Source organism: Oryctolagus cuniculus, chromosome 4 (assembly GCF_051225735.1).
Source record: "Oryctolagus cuniculus isolate XC-2025 breed Fujian yellow rabbit chromosome 4, ASM5122573v1, whole genome shotgun sequence".
In the NCBI taxonomy this organism is placed as follows: Eukaryota; Metazoa; Chordata; class Mammalia; order Lagomorpha; family Leporidae; genus Oryctolagus; species Oryctolagus cuniculus.
This window is the reverse complement of record NC_142870.1, coordinates 66,732,125-66,751,217: the sequence shown is the minus strand read 5'-3', so window position 1 is coordinate 66,751,217 and position 19,093 is coordinate 66,732,125. Positions and strand designations below refer to the sequence as shown.

At 39.5% G+C, this 19,093-nt stretch overlaps 1 pseudogene; it reads right to left on the bottom strand.

The window, feature by feature from the left end:
• Positions 1 to 140: 140 nt before the first annotated feature.
• Positions 141 to 19,093, bottom strand: part of LOC149127003 (large ribosomal subunit protein uL10 pseudogene) — a 40,397-nt pseudogene continuing 21,444 nt past the window's right edge.

Here is a 19,093-nt window from a genome sequence, read left to right as displayed (position 1 = left end):
TTTTGTATGTGGTGTTAGCGTTGAGAGCTTCTCATTCATGTTTTCTACTTGCAGGACAGATTACGGAGTCAGCAGGATGAAGGTTCCTGTGTGGTGATGGATCAAGAATGTCAGCTCCAGCCGTGTGAGATCTCAGTGGCTCAGGAACCTGCGCCCTCTCCTGCGGCAACATCCTTGGCATCACCACCACTCTGCTTTGGCCGCTTCCTAAGCTGTCTCTGCCCAGACTTCTCAAAGTCTAGGAAGGGGAAGCTTTCCAGAAGAAAGGACAGCGACCAAGCTAAGGCAGGAGGTGATGCTAAGGTTCCAAGATCCCGCCTGCTGAAGCGTCTGGGCAGAAACAAAGTGCAGTCTCACCAGAGCCTGTAGCAAGTTGAAACTGATTCAGCAGCTTTCCCTTGTGTTTGTGTCTTCTCTGTACACCTTTCTGTTGGGTGTGTTCCAGTCTGTCAAAGAGATGGAGGAGCGATTTTATGTTGAGGTCAAGGCTACAGGAAAACAAAGTCAAAAGTAACCTTAAGACTTTTAATCTGCTTCCGTTGGTGGGACTGCTTCCTATTTCTTTCTCATTAGGCTGAAATGGGATTCACTCTGGAGCACTGGCTTCCAAAACTGATGTGTATTTCCGTCATTTGACTTAGCTTTCTCTGGCTGCTGTGAGGATGGAAGCCATACAATTCATTATTTTTGGAAGTGTTTCCAGATATCAACAACCAAGTAGAAACTCATCTCCTCTTATTTGCTTTGATCTTTGGCAAGAGATCCATTTTGCATTTTTCAAATTCTGACATTTCTGTTTGACCTAAATTACCTTCAGGGCATGATGGTTGCCACTGTTCTAGTCAGTATACAACTATCACCTCCTCTGTCTCCAATCACTTATTTGGCTTCCCTTTTGCTGCTTATTCATAACATACCTTCTGTTCTTTCTGAAGTGAGTCTGTCTCTTGCCATCTGATTTAGACAAAGGCCAGGTAATGATCCTTCCTTGTCATTCTCTAGTCAGACCCTCCTAGACCCCTGAGTTCTTCTGAGGATCCTAAATAAGATAAATACTTTAAGAAAGTTTAAGACCATTTTATTTCTCCCTTGTTGTTCTGGTATGCTAGAGGTTAGTCCTGTTTTCAGGATACAAAATAAGAGTTTAAATTAATATTATAACCTTCCTTTGATGGAGTATGTTCAGAAAGGGTTTAGTAGTTTCTCTATAGCTCAAATTATCTGTCGGTATTTCCTATTTTTACCAGCTTTTTAGTTCACAAAAGAATAAAAAATGTGTAAATAAAAATTCAAAGTGCCTGCATAAGAGGGAAGTAGTAAACTTTATATTTTTTCATCCTTAGCACTGACCCTGATGATTACTATACTAACATTGCAGGAGAGACCAATAAGTTTACTCTGTTCTTTTCTTGACTGGAAATAGGGCTTTTTACTCTTGGAAGAATGTAGTCGGGAAGGGAATAGAATGAGTTGCCAGCTTCATGGCCAAGATCCTTAAGCCTGTCTTGGAAGTCATAGGTGAAAGCCATCCTTGGAGAAGTCTTGAAGTTTGGTGAGAAACTCATATTTGACTTGAGAATTTTGCAAAATGTCATAGACTGTGCTGGAAGTAACAAGGAACAGCTTTTTAAAATCAGCCATGCTTTGATATTTCTATTTGTCTAAAAAAATGGTTGATTTTCCATTTCAGAGTATGAAGTTTTAGCTGATCTAGTCAACCATTATAAATGGGCTCAAATTTAAAATTGTATATATATTTTCTGTATTTAATATAAACATGTACTCCTAGGCAAGGCATAATGTACACAGAGTCCTGAGTCATGGAGCCTATTATTAAAAGCTCAAAGGAAGGCAGATATTAGTGTTACTATTAATACTTTATTATTATTTTCATCATAATATATCTTAGAATGAGTTGTTCTATTATAGAAAATGTATTTGTTGGAGCCTAATTAGCTGTATTTATATTCAACTCCATCTACAACCCTTATTTTCATGTAAAAGTTGCTTGCTGAAAATTTAAAATCCTGATTTCACACAAGGCAAGATCTCTATAAGCACTTTGTTTTGAAATTTTCTGTTCATGCGTCTTGACCCCTTAACTTAAGGCATGTTCATGTCTCCCGTGATGGATTTGTAAATGAGAAAGTATATATATTTTCAACTTTCGAATTTTGTGTTGCTGTCTTTATTGTTTGAGTTATTAAATATTATTTATGATTTAATAAAGTTGTTTTTGGAAAAAAATATATTTAGAGGCTTCCATCTCAGGGGCTCCCTGGGAAAAGTGGCAAGGCCCAGAAAAGGGGGAAATGAGAGAAAAGAAACACCTACCAGCCAGGCGAGTAGCAAGCAATGGGCCTGAGTGGAGCCTTGAAAAAAATTAAAAAGGAAGGAAGAAAGCAAAATCTATTTAGAAAAACAATAGCTGTTTCAAAGTAAAAACAAATAAAACAACCTACTACTACTGAGGTATAAAACTTAAAAGTAATTTTTAATTTATTTTCTTGCAAAGTAGATAAGCAATTATTTTAAATGTGATGGAAAAAGAAATACTTCAAAAGTTTACAGAGATGATCATATTTAATATGTTTAGATCCTTTTTTTGTTGTTGTTCATGAGAACTCAAAGAACTAGAAATAGCATTTCTATACCCATTGCTAAGATGAAGCAGGTCAATGAGATAAAATTTCCAGTGATTTTCCAAGTCACTAAAGGATAGGAATCCTAATATAAGTTATAAAAATAGATTAATTAACTATTAGTCTATGGTTTCATCTTCCAAATGGGCTTTCTTCTGCTTTGATTTCAATATTTCATACTGAAACATTTCCAACTGACCTTTTTTTTTTTTCTTTTTGGTCATCTTATCCTCACATAACTATCCAAAGTCCAACTAATGTCATCATCATTCACTGGGAAAATTTTAACACAAGAAAACTCTGACTAATGTTAAATTCTACAAAGAATCAATTGAGAGCTTTTACTTATTAACTGAATTTGGATAGAAAAAGTAGAAAGTATGTAGTCCTGGCCTTTTTTTTTTTTTAATGTACATTGGAGGAACCTGAAAGATAAATTAAATCTCTCAAACTGACATAGCTGGCTAGTTGGCAAAGCTAAAACAATAACAAACATTAGATTCAATATTGTATTTTACACATATATGTATAATCCTTTTTAATAAAATCATTAGTTTTCATTTTCCTTGAAACTTAGAGAGACAGAACTCCCAAATGCCTGCAACAGACAGGGCAGGGCCAGGTAGAAATCAGGAGGCCATGACTCTATCTTGGTCTCCCGGTGGCAGGGGATCAAGTACTTGAACCATCATCAACTGCCTCCCAGGCTATGCATTTGCAACTGGCTTAGAAGCAAAGGAGCCAGAACTTGAACTAGACACTCTAACACAGGATATGGGCCTCCTAAGCATCTTAACTCTTGTGCCATTAGGCCCACCTGTCATCTATAATCTTTAAATATCCTCCATAGGGTTCTGTTGATACGTTAAGTTAAGTTTAGGAAAGCCCCATAAATCCTGATGCCTAATCTAAACTCAAGTCTGGTCTGGGATGCCTACAATCATATTCTGCCTGTATTATCTGTATTATCATATAAAATGTCTTGATTACTGGTGTAACTCTTAGATAATAAGAATAGACTATTTCTCTTATTTGACAAAACTTAGGTTTTAGCCTAAAGCACATACAATAAAAATAGTCCAATAAAATAAAGTCCAGGGGCCAGCGCAGTGGTGCAGTGGGTTAAAGCCCTGCAGTGTCAGCATCCCATGTGGGCGCTGATTTGTGTTCCTGCTGCTCTACTTCCTATCCAGCTCCCTGCTGTGGCCTGGGAAAGCAGTAGAAGATGGTTCAAGTCCTTGGGCCCCTGCACCAGCGTGGGAGACCCAGAAGAAGCTTCTGGCTCCTGGCTTCGGATCAGCACAGCTCTGGCTGTTGTGGCCGTCTGGGAAATGAACCAGTGTATGGAAGACCTCTCTCTCTCTCTCTCTGCCTCTCAAATAAATAAATAAATATTTTAAAAATATCCATCAAAAAAGAATTTCTTCAGGTAAAATTTCTATATTGAGTCGTAAGTAATAAAACAGCCAACCTAAATGTGATGGATAAAATTGCAGTGTAATGTAAATAAAAGTTTTAATTGTTACAACCAATTAAACTGAGACAATTACTTAACTGAAAAGTGATCAAGAAAAGAGGGATAGCATATAATCAAAGCAGGGCCCTTGACTTGACAGGGTCACAAGACAAAGCACGGTGAAGATGGATTAGACACCACAGAGAGCTAATAGACTCAGGACATTTCTAACCACTTTCAGGTGAAGGGTTTGAGACTTGGATAGCAGAGACAGGCTCTTCTGTGTAACCCAGTGACCCCTGAAATGAGTGAGTATATATTACTGCTAATGAACTCCAGGCTTTAAATAGGAAATTTGAATTTTCTCACGCTTCAAGCATTCTTTTCATTCTGATTTGACAAAGTCTCTTTCAGGACAAAAGGAAAGAACAACAAAACTGGAAGATTCAAAGCACTGGTCAATGTGGTCAGGGAGTGTAGTTCTTCATTTTTCCAAGTGCAAGACTTGAGAACAGCTGCTGTATGTGGGAGTGCAGAGTTGTGCTGATTTTTTGGGCTATTTTCTGCCAGCTATGAAGGATTGCAGCACTGTCCCCATTGTGGACTATCTCAGCAATGGTTAATATCCTCCTGGTTCACAGTGCAGGGACAGAGACAGGCTTTGAATGGAACAGTTGAGGTTTTTTTTTTTTCCTCCCCTCCCCTGTGCCTTGGAGTCAGTTCTGCAATTGATAAAGGGCCCACAGACCGCTATTTCAATAGAAATTTCAATAGCCTACATGAAAAGTAAACCTCAAAACAGATGATAAAACCCTATAACTAGGTTACATAATTTTAAATGAATTCAGAAATCTAAGATGTCCTGGACCATTATGATGGTAACTCTTCTGGTGAACAAGACAATAGATCCATTCACTAAAGAATGATGAAACTCCAACTTGGGGATTTTTAATAATTGCTGTGAGAAATATTTCTCCTCAACTACCCCTTTACTTGGAAGAAAGCAGAAGTATGATGCCAATAAAAATTTTAATAACAAAAAGTAAAACACATCTCAACCATCATTGATTACCAGTCCTTTCACTTGTGATGCTCAGTAAGGATCTTTGGCTTAAGTTTATGTATGGAAGCTAATAGATGAAAAATGAAATAATAATTCATAATCTCTTTTCTAAAAGTTACCATTCATCTTAATTTAGACTTTGGTCTCATTTTAAAATGAAAATTATAAAGCAAAGGCCTGTATCTAACTCTGTATGTTATCTAATTCTAAATGCTGTATAAGTACTTGTGAAATATGTGCTTGAGTATGGACTTAAAGAGACTTAAATATTGGATTCTAGTCTTGCACTTACTACTGTATAACTTTGGCTATTTAGTTAAACTCATTCATCCTTAGTCTCATTTATAAAAGAAAGGAAGGTATTAACACACTGTTGATGACTTTTCAAGGATTTCATGAGATAGGAGTACGTCTGAAAGAACTTAGGAGCTGTTTTCTAATAGAAACCTTTTGACATTATAATGTCCATTTGATTCTTATATAAAGCATTAACTGTATTAAATCCTATACAAGATAATAATAATTCTTATTTATAAAAGGGGCTAGTTTTATATCTGGAGGAATCACGTGGAGCAAATTGACTTATTATTGGTTCAGTCTCAATTTGTATGTGACTATAGGAAACATTTATTCCAAACTTTGACAAAACCAAACCATTATTGTTATAATCTATGAAATCATTATTAGTTGGGTTCCTTGATTTATAGTCCTGAACAGACATTCATTTGATCCCAAGCTGCCATGATTTATGCAACATCCTTTTAATAAGTTATTAACATTTTCTAAGAAAGCTTAATTGTAAAGACAGTTTTTTCAAAGGCTGTCATAGAATAGTGGTTCTTAACATTTTTCCTGCTCTAGTCACTCTGAATGACAGTAGATGCCCCATCAATAACAACACTTCACTATGACAATGATTATTAGTGAAATAATGATAGAGGCATCTCTCAGATATATTAGAATTCTGGAAAAAATATCACTGGGAAAAGGCCCTCTGTATGCTGAAATGTTTGTTGGCCATTTCCCTAATGTACTTGGTAAAACCAGACTGACAGGGTAAAGCGCCATTAAATTCCAGAGTTTTGTGATTTGGAATTTTATTTTTCTTCTACTCAGTAGAAGAGATATCTATGATTGAAATGAAGCTGTTTTATCTCAAAATTAAAGGAACATACATAAAAAAATAGAAAACCTGTCTGCAATGCTAAATAACACACAGCCTGTTCAGAGAAAATAAGACAAGCAGTCATGCAGTGACTACTGGACAATTTCGCAAGTGTTATGGAGTGGTCCCAGGCTAGACTTGGTCCAGGTTCTTGTTTCCATGTGTGAAAAAATTCAAGGAAGAGACATGGATAAAGGTGAGCAGAAAAGCAAGATTTATTTCAAGTAAAGGAAAAGTACCCACTCAAGGAATAAATGCAGGCAAGCTTCAAAGAGCATGAGGTGCAATCAACAAGGCACAGAACTTGTCTTTTATACTATCTGGAGGCATAAGGGGTGGTGTCTGAGGTAGAGCTTAATTAAATATTCAAAGAGGGTGGGTTAGTGGTGAGGCTTGAGTAACTGCTCTTTTCTGTGTCCTTTCTAGGAAATCTTGGGAGTTTCATGGCTTGAAGTGGGTGATGAGAATGGGATTGTCAGCCATGGCAATTTTATTGTTAGTGACATTATAATGAGTTAAAGGCCATCATCAGGACACCTGCAGGCATATTGGATATTTCTAGCTCCTGCTGGTTCCAAGCTTGCTGCATTGTGGAACTTGTGGCTTTAGCTAGTATGGAAGGGAGAGTTTGGGCAGTGCACCGAAGAGGAGTGTGAACAGTACAAAAAAAGGAGGTGTGGGTGAATCAGGAAGGAGGGGTAGTTTGAGAGACATTGGCCAACCAGAGCTGTCACTAAAATGGACAAAACTGCCACGTTGGTTAGCCATAGGCTATGGTCATGCCATAGGCTGTGTTGCCATGCTGTGGGCCATGCAGGGCTACAGCAGGCTGACCAGAGCAGCAAGGAAGTACTGTCAGACATTGGCTCCTCTGCTATGTCCCTACCTACATCAGAAGTGTCCTAGAGAGCCCAGGAAATTGTTATACAATGTGAATACGTAAGTACTAAAAGAATGCCTTGTAAAGGAAAAATTGTTGCAAGGTGAAATGCGTGGGAAGAGTTCTCAAATAGGTAAGTTTTGAACTAGACCTTGGAAGAGAAGGAAATGTTCTAGATTCATCCAATCCCACAGCCAAACAGCTTAAAATCCCTTTAACGGGTAGCATCTTGGAGGCTGGGTGGAGGCAGACCACAGGTGTAAAGCAGATATAAGAAAGAAACCTGGCAGAAATGATGAGGCCATTAGAGATGAATCATTGTGTCCAAGGATAGGCAGTCCAAAAGATGGAAATAGATAATGGCTGAGTAAAGGCAAAAATTGTACAGAGGCAATCATGAAGGCTAGAATACAGAGAGGGACCACGACTTTTACCTAAACAACACAAAGTCTTGTGGGGTGCTGGCCACAGAGTATTTTTGGTGGGGTGTTCACTGCCAAAGGAAAACAGCGTGAAAAATACTGAAGGGCACAACAGGAGATTTATTCAAGTGAATCAAGTCACAAAGAAATGTACATATATGGTAATTTAAATCATACTAGGGACGTATACAGTGGGTCTAGTGAGAAATAAGGTGGGGCCAGTTGAACTCCATGTTTGCATTCCATATTTAGCTTTGATTTCATAGGTGAGAGGGAGCCCCTTGGTCTTCTGTAAGGAAATAACTTCGCTTAAGTTAGTGAGCCTGGGAAGGAACAAGTAGCAGCACAGGGAGATGCAAGGTCATAGATTTAGATTCAGTAATGAACCCTGGAAATGTGTTGCTTGGTTAGTTGTCTCTCACTATGTAATCTGGGCTAGAAGATTTCCCCTTTTCCACAACATGCTCACAATATTCTTGTGAGAATGATGGATAAAATAAAAGGAGCAATAATAAAGGAACTCTCATCTGTCAGTACATAGTATTTTGTATTGTGAAGAATGTGGAGATTCATGATCGCTTGACTTATGGTTTCATATTCTACATTAGTCAAAAGTTAAACATAAAAGTTAAATAATACATTTGGTGGAAGGTTGCAAATGCTTATTTGTTCATAAGGCAGCAAAGCAATATATGTTAGTATTTGAGATCATCTCAGCAGGCAGTTTCTGGGTTCAGTTCCTGGCTTTACCACTTAATAACCATGTACCTCAAACAAATTACTTTTCCTGTGCTATGGTTTGCTCCTCTAAAAAACAGGAACAACAAGACCTATCTTACAGGGCTTTGGTGAGAATTAAATGAATTAATAATACCCTTTAAAAACAGAATAGAGCTTGGCATACTACATATGAGATCAACAAGTAAGTGTATTCATTTACTGTCATATAGGTGGGATATGTGTTTTTTTTTTTTTTTTTTTTTTTTTTGTTTTAGTTTTTGACAGGCAGAGTGGACAGTGAGAGTGAGAGAGAGAGAGACAGAGAGAAAGGTCTTCCTTTGCCATTGGTTCACCCTCCAATGGCTGCCCCGGTGGCAGGAGCCAGGTGCCTCCTCCTGGTCTCCCATGGGGTGCAGGGCCCAAGCACTTGGGCCATCCTCCACTGCACTCCCGGGCCACAGCAGAGAGCTGGCCTGGAAGAGGGGCAACCGGGACAGAATCCGGCGCCCCGACCGGGACTAGAACCCGGTGTGCCGGCACCGCAAGGCGGAGGATTAGCCTAGTGAGCCATGGCGCCGGCCGGTGGGATATGTTTTTAAGATGCTGATTTGTATGGGGGAGGGATTGTAATAACCGGAAGAGGAGGGTTGTGTGAGGTGCCTGGGAAATTCAAACCCAAGCATAAGGGCTCCTAGCCTTACTAAATATGGAATCACCAAACCTAGTGAGCTGCAGTGTGTAAACAGAGGTTATCTTTGTAGACAACCCCTGGTATTCCCTGGTTATAGAGCATGTTCTTAGCACCTGTAAACTATAGAATCTATTTACGCTCAGTGTTTAGCACAATGTCCAGCACAATTAGCACATAATAACTTCTCAGTAAATGTCAGGTAAATGAGTAACTGATTCAATTAAGAAAATAATTCCAATCTGTGTAAAATCAGATGTACCGCTCATAGAAACAACACTTGTTTCATCTACAGAAAGCATTTGCAGACATTGAGACTTACAGCAACTCTAAGATAATGGCACATTGGGGAAGATCTCCAAAGGCACTGAATGCCAACTTTTTGTTAAGTGGGATGGGGGTGTGAGATCAGAATTAGGCTGATTTTTAAAGGTAGGTCCATACATGCTATTTTCAGTGATTAAGAAGTAATGTATTCCCTGTTTCAGCACTTTGAGTATTTTGCTTTAAAATGTACACATGCACAGGCACAAATGTACAAATATTTTTTAAAATATTCAATAACTTTTTTTTGCTAATTGCAAATCCATCTCAAAACTTAGTAGCTTAAGGGTGGGCATTTAGCCTAAGATGCCGGTTAAGATGCCTACATCCCATATAGAAGTACATGGGTTCAATATCCAGCGGCATCTCCTGCCTCTAGATTCCTGCTAATGCAGACCCCTGGAGGCAGTGGTGATGGCTCAAGTAACTGGGTTCCTGTCACCCATTTTGGAGACCTGGACTGAGTTCTGAGGTCCCTGCTTTGGTTTGCCCAGCCCTGACTGCTGCAGGCCTTTAGGGAATGAACTGGTGGACAGGAGTTCACTCTCTCTTCCTCTCAAATATTTTTTTAAGTAGCTGGGAACAATGACAGTCATTTACTTAGCATATGAATCTTCAGTTTGCTTGGGGTTCTCAGGAAAGGCTCATCTGTGCTTCATGCAGCATCACCTGGAGTGACTGGGATTTTGACTTGACATTTTACCTTCAAGATGGTACACATTGAACTGGTGAGTTAGTGCCTGCTGTCAGCTGGGAGCTCAGCTGGCCTTGGGCCAGGGGCCTCAGTTCCTCACTACATGGGCCTCTTCAGGTCTTCTTGGCTTCCTCTCACAGCATGGTGGCTGTGTTTCAAGGGCAAATGTCTCAGGAGAACAAGGTTTTATGACCTAGACTCAGAATGCCCCTGGAATCAATTCTGCTGTCATCATTGGCCATCCAGCTCATAGGACACCCTGCAACCCCCATCTACATGGAAGGATTGCCACTGTAACACTGTAAGGAAGGTACACAGGATAGGTCATCTTGGAAATACAATCTGCTACATTTTTGATTGAATTAGAGAAATTTAATTCCTCTTTAACATTCTGGAGTTCCCCAAAGTGTCAAGACTATAGTGGTATGTGGGAATTCTTTTCTGGAAGAGGCATATTTTAGGGGAGGAAATATTTTTGTGGGGATTTAAAATTAGTTCTTAAAGGTGCTATGTAGAGAACCAAGGGATAAGGGCATGGAAGTAAGGGATAAGTTAATGGAAGTAAGATAGCATGAAGAGTTAAGTGTCAACATTTTAAAAACTGAAGTTGGGAATCTCACCTTGCCCAGCAGAGGCCAGCAGGAGAGATACGATAAACAAATAAGGACCTTCAGATATGGGTTCTCTGATACAGCTTAGAATGTGCGTAGCTTAATCTAGTTTTTCCCTTTCTGTGACTAAACAAAATTTTCCATTATGACTGGAGCTCACTACCAAATTGAGAGTAGACAGCAGAAACTATATTTGAAATATGTAGCAACATTCTTTGTTAGCAAATATTTATTTAGCTCTCAGAGGTGAGATATAATGACTGTACGTTTCCTTCAAAGCAACTAAGAACAGTGACCAGTGAATCAAATGCCAGAAGCTTTGACCTCTCTGTCAGAGAAGAGGAATTTGAATGTTGTTTTAAAAATATTTAAACATTTTCTGTAATTCTAGCTCAATTTTTGTAAACATTTATTTATTCGAAAATGAGAGTTACAGAGAGGGAGGGAGAGATGGAAAGAGAGAGAGCTTCCATCCTCTGGTTCACTCTCCAGATGGCTGGAACAGCCAGGGCTGGGCCAACCAAAGCTAGGAGACAGGAATTTCATCTGAGTCTACTACGTGGGTGGCAGGGGCCATCTTCAGCTACTGCTTCTACTAGGCCATTAGCAGGGAGCTGAATCAGAAATGGAGTAGCTGGGACATGAACTGGTGCTTATATGGGATGCTGGCATCACAGGTGGCAGCTTTATATGCCGCACCACAATACCAGCCCTGTAGCTCATTCTTTTTTTTCAATTTAATTTTTTTAAAATGTATTTGATTTGGAAGAGAAACAAATAGAGAGATATATTCCATCTGTTGTTTCACTCCTGAAATGCTTACTGTAACATCCAGATTAAAGCCAGGAGCCTAGAACTCAGTCTGGTTCTACCATGTGGGTGGCAGGGGCCCAAATCCTTGAGCCGTCACCTGCTGCCTCCCTGAACGTGCAGTTAGCAGGAAACTGGATTGGAAATAGAAAAGCTGGGACTTGAACCAGGTACTCTGATACGAGATGTGGGCATATCAAGTGGCTACTTAACCTGCTAAGCTAAAAGCATGTTCTTATATGGTTTTTTTTTTTTTTTTTTTTTTTTTTTTTTGACAGGCAGAGTGGACAGTGAGAGAGAGAGACAGAGAGAAAGGTCTTCCTTTGACATTGGTTCACCCTCCAATGGCCGCCGCGGCCGGCGCACCGCGCTGATCTGATGGCAGGAGCGAGGAGCCAGGTGCTTTTCCAGGTCTCCCATGGGGTGCAGGGCCCAAGCACCTGGGCCATCTTCCACTGCACTCCCTGGCCACAGCAGAGAGCTGGCCTGGAAGAGGGGCAACCGGGACAGAATCCGGCGCCCCAACCGGGACTAGAACCCGGTGTGCTGGTGCCACAAGGTGGAGGATTAGCCTAGTGAGCCGCGGCGCCGGCCCTTATATGGTTTTTAAAGTGATATGCTTTAGGACTTTGCATGGAAACCAAGCCAAATCAGTGTGCTAAATGCTGACCAGCTGGCTCAGTTGACTTTTCATTGTCTCTGCCTGTACGTATTTTATTCACAATTGAACAGCTTTTGATTTGTTTAATGAGGCAGTATAAGGGATACCTTCCCCAAAACGTATGTCTAGAATTTGGAGTGGAAAAGAGACCAGAAACAATGTATTTTCCTCCTCAAAATATATCTGTCACTTTCAAAGATGGAAGCTGAGTTGTTATTGACCATGGCAATTCTGTTCTCCCACTTATGGAATGTTGATCTGGTAGAAGGACTCTGTGCTGGCGTGGGATAGGGTAATCACAGTTGTCTCACCTTACCAGCCTTCCAGAAGCACGCCATTATTCATTTTCCACTGTCATTATTTTAATTGAAACTGATTATTTTAGTAATTTTCTTTTGTTTCATAATTTAGCTTCAACATGAAGAATCAGGGCAATTAAATAATGTTGCATTTGTGACAATTATGTGTACCCTTTGACTGACTGCTCTTGTCAGAACAGGGAATCTTTGGTTGTTCAATGGGAAACGCCAAACCTAGGCAGATTTTTATCTCCATATTTGGGTATTTCTTGGAATGGGGCCGTGAACTTGTTTACCTAGGAGAGTTGAGGCAGTGCCCTAGGACCGGATCATATGACTGTCAATGTCACTTAAGCCTTCTTGCCACTTACTGATTTATGTCTGGTAATTTATTGAGTCTAGACAACTTCATGTACAGAATTAAAGACATTGCCTTCATCACATCACCTAAATTTCAGCACCTTCTGAGCTGTTAGGGCACAGAAATTGTGCGACTGCTTTTGCAGCCAAAGGTTACTTTCTTTGACATTAGGCAGAGATTGAAAAACAAACTGAAGTTTTTATTTCATCTCCTTGCAGTGATGACAGTTCATGGGCTTAAAAATTGTACATTTTCAGTAACTTGCACACGTTCTTTAACCTATGAACTGTGACTGATTGCATGCATTTAATATTGCGTTTGGAGGCATGCTCCAGAAGGACTTATTTTGAAGCTTGGTGCTTTTTCTCTCTTCTTCAAGTTTAATTTTATTTATAGTCTAAATTCCTTTTCTGTCTTTGACTGACTACTATTGCTTTCAGAAAATTCATTTTGAGTTGTCTTGAGATACTATTAAGACATAAACCATATAAACAGCTTGGTTTTGAAGCATGTATCTTCTTTTCTTTGAGAAGCAATGTTGAGTGAACCTGTTACATTTTGCTTTATGGAGTTAAGCTTAAAAAAATCCTTCAAACAGCGTGACTTCTTTAGGCAGGTGGTAATTTATGATTAATGAGTCTGAAATGGCAGAAATAAACACACAATAAAATTATCCAAAAAGCATTCAGGTGAACATTTTTATTCAATAAATGACAGGAAAGTTTGGAACTAGAATATTTTGTGAATTGTAGTAGCAACTTTGGCAATTGAAGGGAAATGAAGGCAAATCAACTGGAAAGAAATTTTGATTTTAATATGGAAAATGTGCAGTTGTGTAGAAGATATTTAAAATACTGAAAAAGATTTCAATAAAGAACTGGAAATTATATTTAAAAAACAAGATCAAGAACACACGGTGATTGACAAGTATTAACAGAGCTATTAGAAATGTTTTTGAAGCAAATGCACGTGACATATTTCAGCATTTCTCCAGTGATTCCGAGACATTTCTTTGTTGTTGTTGTTGTTTGAAGTTAGCAGATATATAAAAAGCCAACAATCTATGTGGTAAGGAAAGTCTTTTTAAAAAATTTTTGTCTCCCAATCTTTTTAAATGTCTTATGTATTCAAATACATACATGCATATATGTGTGTGAGTGCATCTGTATAAATGTATCTATACAACACCCACATAAAACCCAGAAAATAAATTCAAAGATAAGTTGTGATTTTATAACTGATAGAAAGACATAACTGATGAAATATCATATACTAGGAGAAAAGAGGTAGCAATACATTTATCTATATAAGACAGAACTAGATTTTAAAATCATGATTCAGCTGTTATTTTATTCAGGAAATAGTGTATGAAAAAAAAAGAAAATTGGGAAAGTAACACTATACTTTTCTGTGATGGGATATCTAAGTAGCAGAAAATCAACAAAAATGTCAGTATGACTAATAGCTTATTGTTGGAGTACAGATGTTATAGATATTAATAATTAAGATTTCTTTAGCTTCTATTTCCAGATCTTTGAGTCCTGAAAGCTAAATATGTATCCATATTTCTCAAACTTTGCAAGAGCATCAGCATCATTGTAGAAGCAAAGACATATTTTTGCTTAAGCTCTGCCCTCAAAGATTCTTAGTAGAATAGAGCTAGGCTTCAGGAGACAGTCTTTTTGAATCAATTAATTTTCATTTTATTTTACAGGCAGAGAGATAGAGAAACAGAGTGAGAGAGCAATTTTCCGTCTGGTGATTTACTCTCTATTTACCCACAACATCTGGGGCTGGGCCAGGCTGAAGCCAGGAGCCTGAAACTCAGTTTGGGTCTCCTACACAGGTGGCAAGGATCCAAATATTTGAGCCTTCACCTGTTGCCTCACAGGGTGTGCATTAGCAGGAATCTGGGGTCAGAAGCCAAGTCTGGACTTCAACCTAGACATTCTGATATGGGATGCAGGCATTCCAAATGGCAGCTTAATGGCTATGTCAAATGCCTGCCCTTAAGAAGCCAGTATTTTTAACAACATTCTTTGCTCCAATCCTCAAATGTATTCTATTGCACACCAGTCTAACAACTATTAGAACAGATAACATACATACAATATGATAGGACACTGTGACACTTAAATGATAAAACTTCCAGATGTTAGCATTCTTCTAGAATCTATGATTCATATGAGATGGTTTAGTCTAGAGTTTTCTTCTGGATTAGTTTGGCATTTTACTTTTTTCATAATTCTTCTAAGAGATGTTCAAAACTAATTTATATCTTACATGTGTTAATTTATGAAATAATCATATAATTAGGGATGAATTACACCTATTTATGACTTTATTTTAACCTGTTACACCTTCTTTCGACTTTGGTGGCAGATGGGAAAAGAAATCAAAGCTTTCTGTAATGACACATAACATTTGTAAATATGTGTACAGGCACTAAAGTCAATAGATATGGTATTAAAAGATATAAGGTGTATATAAAGGTGCTGTAACTTCTTTACTGCTGTATTAATCATACATTTTATCATTCCCTTCCAACTGGCTATTCATCCTCAAATCACCATCCTATTCTTAACTTGTAAGTTCTGAAGAAACAAAGCATTTTAAAAATGATTTACTCTTATTTATTTGAAAGGCACAGTTATAGAGACAGAGAGAGAATGAGAGAGAGAGAGAGACTGAGAGATCATCCATCTACTGCTTCACTCCCCATATGGCCACGATGGCCAGGACTGGGCTAGACTGAAGCCAGGAGGCAGGAGCTTCCTCTTGGTCTCCTATATGGATGCAGAAGCCCAGACTTGGGCCATCTTCTGCTGCTGCTTACCCAGGTACATTAGCAAGGAGATGGATTAGAAATGAGCAGCCAGGACATGAATCCAGTGCCAATATAGGATGCAGCTTTTACTGCTAGGCTATAATGCTGACCCCAAACAAAGAATTTTTAAAGTAGATTTGTGGCAGGGCTTGTAATTTTGGAAAGAGTAGGCTAATTCTTTAGTGGTGAGGAATAAATTTGTGGAAGTAATTCTGGCTTTAGTGGTATAGCCCTAAATGGCAGAAGCATGGGATATGTAGGTGTTTGATGGCTAGGACAGATTTCAAGTTGTGCATTGTTGGAAGAGAAAGAGGCATGATTTTTGTTTGTTTGATTTTTTTTTTTTTCAAATCTAAGCCTAGGGTCAGGTGGCAAATGTGCGGATTATAAGGAAAGGCCATCTAAGATCTGTCTTGAGAGGTGCTCTGGTTTGTTTGATATTATCACACAGAATCCAGAACAAAGTGCTAAATTCCAGATTTGTCATTTCCCAGCTATCTGACCATCAACAAGCCACTTACTCTGACTACTCATCAATTTCTTTATTTGTAAAATATAGATAATAGTAGTGCCTACTTCGGAAGAGCTTTATGTGGATTAAGTGAATTGGTGGCACATTTAATTGGGATATAGTAAATAAATAGTCCCAGATTTCTTATACTGATTGAGGAAATAGGAACTATCTGAGAGTAAAATCCTACCATTAAAATAATAATGTTGAATTATACGGGGTGTCCTACAATGGCAGTATATTAACAAGACAATCCAAGTCATGCAGGCCACAATAGATAGTTAAAAAGGAGAATATACACACTGGAGATACAGCCATGGGAAATTTGCAATGGGAAGGCCAGGAGACCAACAGAGACTGGGCAGGTCCATGCTGAAATAGCAAACAAGAAAGGGAAGTGGCGGAGGCTTGGCAGAGGTGTGGACAGGGGAGGTTTGTGCCAGCCCCCAGTGGAGCAGGTTGGATGGGAAATTGCAGGTCCATGGAGCTGCAAATAGCAGAGGGAGGGGGAGCTTGGTGAACTGCTTGTGAAGTTCTGTGAAGGAAGAAAGAGAAGATATAGAGGAACAAACAGAAGTTGGGTACCCTCTGCCCATCTCTGTCCCTTCTCCTCACCAGCTAGACCTGCAGCTGGCTTGGAGAAGCCATATTGTTTGTTTACATTTTTGAACATAAACAGGGGCTCCTGTCTTTGCCTCCAGTGCACATGCCCATCAATTGCAGGGGCCACCTCAGCACACCCCAACCAGGAAAGAAGACCACAACATTTCAGAATTTCCTCCCCAACATGCAAGCTGTATAACAAGGAGAAGTCCTGACCTTTGAAAACTTGAGCCTGTTCCATCCATCATTGAAAAATGAGCCAGGGCTCTGTAGGTGGGGCTCCATGCACTGGAGCTTGTACCCACCTCCACCACAATTGAGAAGTGAGCTGGGCTCTAGTAGGCGGGGATGCGTGCTTTTACTTGCAACGCAGACACATAGCAGCTCATAACAGAGGGAAATCTCACCAAAAGAAAATCTCCATAGATTAGAGATGCAGTTTGTTAAGCAAGGTGATACAATGCTCAACACACCAGAGACTAACAGAGGGGCATCCTACAACTGTGAGGAAAAGGATGGGTCACATCAACAGAAGTGAACAACTTCCGCTAACCAAAAAACCAGAGGAAAGATACAAAGCCCCATGGGGGCTTTACATTGGTTACCTCCTCCACCTCTGAATAATGAACAGAGCACCCAGGCCACATCCAGCACACACCTCTTGGAGCTCACTAAAAGCGCAGACGTCCCACAAAATCACAAAGACACAAATTAAAGAGAAAAGTAACCAGACCAAAAAAAAAATACACAAATGCCAAAAAAGGAAAAAAACCATAATTAAGAATAAGGAAGATACTATGAGCTCCCCCCCATAACAGAACACTACAACTCTTCAATAATAGAAAGTGAACATGACTTTTACTGGAAAAAGCCAAACAGCTCCAGGACCAGGCAAAGAAGGGCTGAGATTTCTGGCCTGACATCTGGTCATGGAAATCCTGACTATTTCCTCTCCTTGGCCTAATAACTTCTGTAATCTTGATGCTTCTCTTTGCACTGAGTGTTTTCAATGCCCTTGTTCATTTTGTCTCTAACAGACTAAAATGGTCATCAGACAAGGCTTCCAGCCCATTCCATTGGACGACCTGAGCAGCCCTCTGGACCGAGCAGCACAGTCTTTCCAAGGCCACTGTTGCACACCATAAGACAGATAGCAAGAGGAAATACCCAAATCCCCCTAGACGCCCATATGCCAGCTTTGAAGAAGTTACAGAAAACGGAACTCCATCCATAATCCCAAAGAATAATTTTGGGTATTACCTCTTGAGGGGGGAATGTTAGGTAGGAAGTCAGTTATGAGCTTATGTGTGTGTGACATAAAGACCTAAGGAGAAGACATCTATGTCCAGCATATGCTACATCTCAAGGTCATCCCGATGGTGTTTCAGGGGCAGCCCAGTATTCACATCCTGCCTGCCCTGCCCCCTTCCACCTGACAACCTGCCAGGTTGGGGGGTCCCCACCCCTTCTGCCTGACAAATCTTCTACAATCTCCCAGGTACAGCCCAGTATCTGCATCTCAAACACCCTGCTCCCTTCCTCCTGTCTGATAACATTTGCATCCATAAAGTCCTTTGTTTCAGACCTTCAAGAGAAAACTCAGGGAGAAGCTTCTTAACATTTGCAAAACTCAGGGAGAAGTTTCTTAACATTTGCATCCAAAAAGCCCTTTGTTCCAAGAGGAACAGGTGGGGAAGCAAGACCCATCTCCTTAAAAACCCTCAGCCTCAACTGGACTGCACACTCAGCCCTCTGCCTCTCTGCTGAGTTGCCCGCCTGGTCTGGCCAGGTGTACTCTCTCCACTCAACCATGTAACCTCGCTCCTTCCCCTCAGTCTCTCAGGCTCTGTCTGGAGAGGTGCCCATACATCCTTACGGATGTCCCTTCCCTAATAAACCTTGCTATTTTACCTCCCACTCAAAAAAAAAAAAAAAAAAAAAAAAAAAAAAAAAAAAGAAGAAGAAGAAGAAAGTGAACATGAAGAGATTGAAGATATGCCAGAAACATAATTCAGATCATTAATCACCAGATTACTCATAAGCAATCAGAAGCAAATTCATGTTCTAAATGAAAAGTGCCCACAAGAAATTGAGATATTAAAGAGAAGTCAGAATGAAATACTAGAAATGAAGAATTCAATAGACCATATAAAAAATGCAGTGGGAAGCCTTAACAGCAGAATAGATGAGACAATAGAAAGAATATCAGAACTAGAAGACAAATTTCTGAAAATATTACACCCAGACCAAAAGAAGAAGAAATTAGACAACTAAAAATCAAGGTTGGAGACCTACAAGATACTATCAAATGACCCAACATATGAATCCTAGGAGTTCCATAAGGCATGGAAAGAGA